Raw genomic sequence first — 7,650 nt, 5'->3', positions numbered from 1 at the left:
ATTACTACATTATCTGTTTGTGTTAGAAGAGATTTTGTCAGCCATTCTCGATTGCTACATTATATGTTTGTGTTACAGTTTTGTCAGCCACTCTCGATTGCTACATTATATGTTTGTGTTAGAAGAGATTTTGTCAGCCATTCTCGATCACTACATTATATGTTTGTGTTAAAGTTTTTTATATTAGAGTTTTTGTAAGCCACTTTCGCTTAATAACTACATTATATGTTTGTGTTACAGTTTAGTTGCGGGAGTGGTTTTGTCAGCCACTCTCGCATATAACACACACGTTATCTCGCGGATTCGTTATGTGAGATATTTTCATCAGTCAATTTCCGTTTCTGTACCTCGCAAATTAACACTCAGCAACCAAAACATGTTGTACCCTTAGAGATATCTGAGCAAAACGAAAGGTTAAACAAAACTTTATACAAAAAGAAAGTTTATAATAAAGTTTGTACAAAACGAAAGGTTATACAAAAGTTTATACAAAAGTTTACACAAAGTTTATACAAAAACAAAGTTTACACAAACGTTTCCACATACATTCAAGACCAAGGTTTATACAAATGTTTATGCACAACCAAATTTTATACAAAACCAAAGTTAATACAATGTACAAACGTTTATATAAAACCAATGTTTATAATACAAAAATATACAAAACGAAAGTTACATGTTATTTAGTATGTATAAAGGTATACATGATATATATTCCTGAATGGAAACAGAAGTTGTGTTACGATGTCCACTATTACTACACGCGGCTTGAATCATCTTGTCCAAAGTAAACGCATTATATTGACCATAAACTGCTGTGAATTATAAAAAAAAAAAAACTGACCATAAACTATTGTAAATTATAAACTGACCATAAACTATTGTAAATTATAAACTGACCATAAACTACTGTAAATTATAAACTGACCATAACTACTGTAAATTGTAAACTGACCATAATCTACTGTAAATTATGAATAAATTGACTATAAACTACTGTAAATTGTAAATTAAGCACAAACTGATGACGTAATAAATATAACCTTAGTGTGTGTATTACGACCGTTCATCTGATAACAAACACGAGATTAGAGTAATACACTACCAATGACATCCTAGGAGGACGTTTTAGAAGCTAGCTGATATTGTGACCTTCACTAGATGAACAGTTTGTTTACGTCAGACTAAAAAATACATATTCCATTATTTTTTTTTTTACGACAATACATAACTTGTATGTTTTGTCGTCTATAAACAATACTGGGAGGAAATCAACAGAGAATACCGACATAATAAGGTATCTATAACTCAAACTCAATAAACCAAGGGCAACATACGAAAGATAGAAAAAAAGAAGGGAAAAACAGCTGTTAATAACATTTGTCTTTATTCAATTTTAAGCTGTCCATTTCCAGAGCTACACTGTTTGCATCTAACTGTTACCAGAACTGTATAATCAAGTGAATTTGGTCATCATATTTTTTGTAATTTTGTTGCTTTGTAAGTACAAAAGAAATGTTCATGTATCAAGAAAACGATTCCAACTACATTTCCAGTGAGATAACACTATAATATTGCACTGTATTGGATTGTACAATAGACACACAAACAAATAGAACGTTTAAGGTGAATTTAACAATAGGTAGATATTATACGGCTTTTTCTTCCTTCTGATAATAGTCACTGACTTTCAAAAGGGTGTCAGAAAAAATGTTCAAAGAAAAGCTGGAGGTCATTAATGCAACTAAAAATGTAACATAGTTACATCAGAGTCTACTTTGACCTTAGCTGCTGCTAGGACGTGAACCTCTGTGTAAAGGACAGTTTAAATGTTGACATGGTTTGCCCAACAAAAATATGGTGCATATTCATTGCAAAGACAACTAATGACAATTAACGTCATTTTGGGGATATATATTTTTATTTTATAACATATTACGTCTATGCTATAAGACTGCTTCCCTCGGGAACCCTCGCTCTATTTGTCTGTGCGGTTCTATCATTACTGAAGTGGTGTGGCATGCTCAGCTACATTGTATGTTTATGCCGGTATTTATCATTGAAATGCCCCGAGGAGTTCCGGACTATTGGTATTGTCTATCCCGTGTTTCGGTTATCTCGGGATCTATCGACCGGTCGAGCATATGGGTCTGGCCGGTCACAGGGGAAGTGCAGATCAAATTAGTGTTTTACACCACGGTCATGAAGACAAATATTAAATTATTAATTAGATTCTATCATAGACTGGCGCCATCTTCTGTGTGTATTACGTGATGTGGGCGATTATTTCCCTTTGAAGTAGAGAGTAGATGTTGACCGCTTTGTGTTGTAGAGAAGATATGTGGAAGTTCAGCAGACGATACCGGGATATTTGTCACATTGTTCTGGTAATAACAAATACAACACAAATTAATAATTCATAGCGGAGACAATGCGACGGCAGGCAAACATTCACTCTCGTCTCTAAAATACAAATTTTAATATGTACACACGTCATATTTGTAACCCTCCAAACCGTTTGATATTGTACCCACTAAAAACTCTAAAAACCAAAGATCATGATATTCAACATTCACCATGCATCTATTTTATATCCCTCTGACAATAAGCTCAATCTGATTTCTTGTTTTCGATGTCCTCTCGGTTATTCTTCGATTTACTGTCCAGTTCATTTAGTCAGCATTGGTCCGACTCTCAGCTTCCCGACCAACCCAAACCTACCCGTTACCCGGTCTGTGTTGTCGTATTTTTGTCTTCTGGCAAGACACTTTACCCTTATTACTCTGGATGTCATGCGACGAGCCTCTCTTATATTGTTCAGTGAGGTAGTCACCAACTACTACAAGAAGACTTCGCCTCAAAGTGACCCTGGCTGTTTATGGGGCGATAGGCCTAGCAAACAAGCAAACAGATTCGACAGGGAAATCTAGAATGAGAGAAAAGACTAATGTCGCAATACCTAAACAGATAGATTGAAATTCGACGTAATGTCAAACTATACTCTTTAACAGTCAAAACCTCATAAACCTTTAGATAAGTTGCAGAATGCATCACCTGCCAGAGCCTCATTCAAACGTTCACGACATAAGAAAGCATATTATGCCCAGACTGAATAACAGACATATCCTCCATATTAAACACCTCTCAGAACATCCATACGTCAGGGGCCGCGGTGGCCGAGTGGTTAAGGTGTCCCGACACTTTATTACTAGCCCCCCACCTACGAAACCTACGTGGGGCAGTTGCCAGGTACTGACCGTAGGCCGGTGGTTTTTCTCCGGGTATTCCGGCTTTCCTCCGCCTCCAAACCCTGGCACGTTCTGAAATGACCCTGGCTGTTAATAGGACGTTAAACAATATAAACCTAAACCAATTCATACGTCAAACCCTCTTTCATGCGTTTCTCCACGAAATTATAAAATTTATATCAAATCCGTCGCAGAAAACTGTGAATGAAGGTGCGTCACAATATCATTTACAACAGAAATAACTAATGATAAAGGCATGTAAGATTATATATTATGGCAAATGACCTTAATCCTCTTGTCTTAATGAAGGAATGACGCACAGGCACATGCACAATACACATATTCAAAAACGACCCATAATAGTCATGACAGAGGGATTTCGCACGAGACAACTAAGTTAGATCTGCTGTCTTTTCTCTTCTTTATAAATAATCGTCTTCTTCTTAATGTCTCCCTTGACACTGTCTCACTTTTGGTCTTTGGTGCTGCGTTCGCTCCTGTTTGGAACAGTCTGGATTCTGTTCCTATTGCCCAGACATATCAGTCGCTTAGAATGGTAGCTGCTACTCCTGCTTAAAGCACATCATTTGGAAGTGTACCGACGGGTTCACCTGTTGTCAGTATAACGTGATGGATCGTGGTGCTCTGTTCCCGGCCTTCGACAGTGTCCTTCAGTGAGGCAGCACTGTAAAGCCGGCATCAGCTCATTGCTATCACAAGGAGACAAACACAGGCACTGCAGCCTCCCAAATCTCGAGCGCACTCGCCACTCACTCACTGGAAAGGTCGTGCTCAATGACCTTAGCAGTTGATTGGACGTCATTTATTTGAAAATAACGTAATTTATACAAGACAAATATACACCATCCATTATCCGCTAGAAGTCAACCAGACGACGTCATCATTTAGCGTCCACACGGCAGTGGAACGTGATGACCTCTTCTTCTGCTTCAGATATCTAGTCATCGCCAGACAAATGTACCTGTCCCAGGTTACTGTGATTGAATTCTATAGAAATATTGGCGAAACTCTCAATTTCCACAGACTCGGACACGTTCGTTATCTCGTTCAAAGTTATGAACTAAAATCAGGAGCTGATTCGTCTCCCTTTTGGGGGATCTAGTTGGAAAAGATTTGTTTGTGTCTTCTTATAGCCTTATACTGTACAAATCCACCAATTTCTCATTGCAATATTAGCTGTATGTGTGTATCTATGTATCTATATCTTATGTAAAGCGCAATTTATTGTTTCAATTCAAAGCAGCATACTGTATATAGCGACGATGTTAATTCAGTATTAATTGTTTTTCTATCTCCTATGCCGGATTGATCGTAATTTTTTAATAGCAGCATACCCTATTTAAACTCGTATATTGCTCATTATTTCAATATACATGTACATTGTAGATATATACACATAAAGTATATCATTGAACACTCCACATGTTATCAAGTGAAGTAATATCAAATTCGGTAATGGCCTTGCCAAAATGATTCAATCAGTTAAATGTCTTTCAGAACTGTCATTCAGGATTTTTCTATTGCAATGACTTGCAATGTTGAGTGATTGCTTGATTACATATGTTTTATTTCTTTACAAATAATCTAATGAGTGAGATCTTAATGAGATTTTAACTAGATTACAATTAAATTATTAGACACCTGCGATTATTTAGGTGCACTGAAAATGATATCATAATTACAGTCTACATATTGTTTTGGGAGAATAATCCTGTATTACAAGTACTTTTAATATCTAACCCAAGCGAAGACGAACCCTATTAATTATTATGATACCTAGACTAGATTAATTTGCGGGAGATTTAATTAATGTTTTAATTTGAGGTAACTGGGAGTGCGTTGTCGACAGAACCTGATAGCGTCATTAATTCCTGGTAGGAGTATAGAAAGATTACCTAGTCATAGCATGAGAATGCAGTATTTCATTGTCATTACAAAGTGTCTTCAACGAAGTCAAAGCAGTACTTACACATACTTACATAAGTGCTCAGAGCAATTTTCCACGTAATTTTTCATAATTATTTTGTGTGCTTTTTTTTTGACATTTTTTTTTTTTTTTGAACTTTTAACTAGTCTTTGAAGTTTTTAATTGATGGTATCAAGTTCTATTTCGTTGGATACCAAAAACACAATTAATTAGATTTATACAACCATACACTACCTGTATATAAAGCTAATTCAATGGTCGTTTGACAAAAAAAAATTAAATACTAATACTACACGAAGTTTATTCTGACCTTAGACAATTATACATATTGCCAGTTAATCAACATATATTGATGGGTTTGGCTAGAGACATCCTGAACTTTTCAGTTTTATTTTTGCTTGCTTTTTCAGAAATACAGGGAATATTTACAATTTTTGAACGGATAATCAACCAATTTTATGATTCAGATTTTGAAAAATTCGTTTTATGTACTTTTATACCCTTCTGGAAAATGTGCCCGTTTGACACTCTCCATGACTTCAAAAGGGTCAAAAAATCATTTCGATAATATTTGTAATTGTCACTGACAAATTAATCAACTTAAAATGTAACACTTTTTATTATTTTTCTTCTGGACATTGCTGATTTACAGTTAATGACAACTCGTGCTTGCTATCAATAACCGGAAGTCAGTTTTCATTGTAAAATTCAATTACGCGTAAGCAGTATTGAAACTTATTGCATTTTGAGTATTAACACCAGAAGTCCCCACTCGGTATATTAGTAGAGTTAGGACGATGAACTTTTCATTAAAAAAAAATAAAAAAAATCTGCCATGCTCTCTTTACCTGAAATTCAGGCTCATATGAAATGTTTGGTTTAATTTTTATTTAACGTCCTTTTAACAGCCGATGTCATTTAAGAACGTGCCAGGTTTTGGTGGTGGGGGAAAGCTTGAGTATCCGGAGAAAAACCACCGATCTATGGTAAGTACCAGGCAACTGCCCAATGTGGGTTTCAAACTTGCGACCCAGAGGTGGAGGGCTAGTGATAAAGTGTCGGGACACCTTTACCACTTGGCCACTGCAGCCCCAAAATGATCCATGTTTCTCTGTGGAGAAGTTACTAGGTACATGTATATGCCTGTCTCTTCTGGACATTAGGTCGTGCAGTTATGAGTGCACTGAGCACATTGTCCAAGTCGCTGTGTGATTGTGGAGTAGGAATGCAGGATACCAGTATATCGATACGTCCTTCAACTTTATAACGATATATGAATGCAACATAAATCTTATTACAGACAGTGTACCAATACCACTACTATGTCAGAGTGTTGCAGCCAGTGTCTGGACATACCGTCCCCAGGGTTACGGTGTTAACCCAGAACGGTTGACCCACCGGACACCGCTTGCAGACAGCCTTTTAGCAAACATCACTTCCGAAGACGTAACCAGCGGACCGCCCAAAAACGAATCAAAAATTGAATTAGGTTAGCTTGATTTAAGCTAAAAGAGCAGAAGTTTATGTCCCAGAACGCGTCTGTGATGCCAGGAGAGATTTATAGGATCAGATTGTCGCTCGTAGGGTTTGCTAGTCCGCTTTCATCAGCAATAACCGTGCGGATATTGGCCTGCACGGAAAGAGTCGTGTCCGGAGTAGCCAAATGTCTGCCCGGACGGGTCGGGTTTGGATCACATTCCCACCGTCCTCGCCATACGGGCGACTCCCGCCCCAGTAACATCGACAATCAACGTCTCTACGTGCTGAAAACTTCACAATGTGTCAGACCAATTTTGTAAATCACGAGCAAAAAACAACAGCAGGCAACACAATTTTCATTTCTGCTATTTCACAATGGCGGCTGTATCTCGCCTGGCGTTTAATAAGATAGCGACATATAAACAAATCACTTGATGCCAAAAAATGAACATATTACTTATTGGTTTCCACAATGGAGAGGTTAGTCGTTACTGGGGGTCATGCATCACGTACAGCTGTGTCATTGACAAAGTTTTAGTTCCAGATTTATCACATGTCGCTTTTCTTCATCTTCAAGGCCATTTCTTTCTTCACTTCTGGCTACATTAGTATACAGGTGCCTTTCTGTCATCTCGTTAATGGTGTTATGTCATCATAATAGCTGAGTTGTATCAAGGCAGTTTATGTAGATATCACTTAATAATTACTTTGCACGTACCATCTCATAATTATGCAAATGTATGCTATTTCCATTCACAACAAAATCATACTGGCTTGGCCAGGTGGTTCTCAGAGGTAGAAAGGAAAAAGTGAATGCAAGAGTTTTATTGAATATTTATTTAATACTGACATTTATGACGTCAGAAATCTCATCTATCTATAGCCTGTCTTTGATAAAAGAATTTAACAATAATCTCGTCTTAGTTGGTCATATAAACATACCATCATAAAATATATGTTTTAACAAGATGTTTA

Source organism: Pecten maximus, chromosome 15 (genome assembly GCF_902652985.1).
Source record: "Pecten maximus chromosome 15, xPecMax1.1, whole genome shotgun sequence".
In the NCBI taxonomy this organism is placed as follows: domain Eukaryota; kingdom Metazoa; phylum Mollusca; class Bivalvia; order Pectinida; family Pectinidae; genus Pecten; species Pecten maximus.
This window is presented reverse-complemented; position numbering follows the sequence as displayed.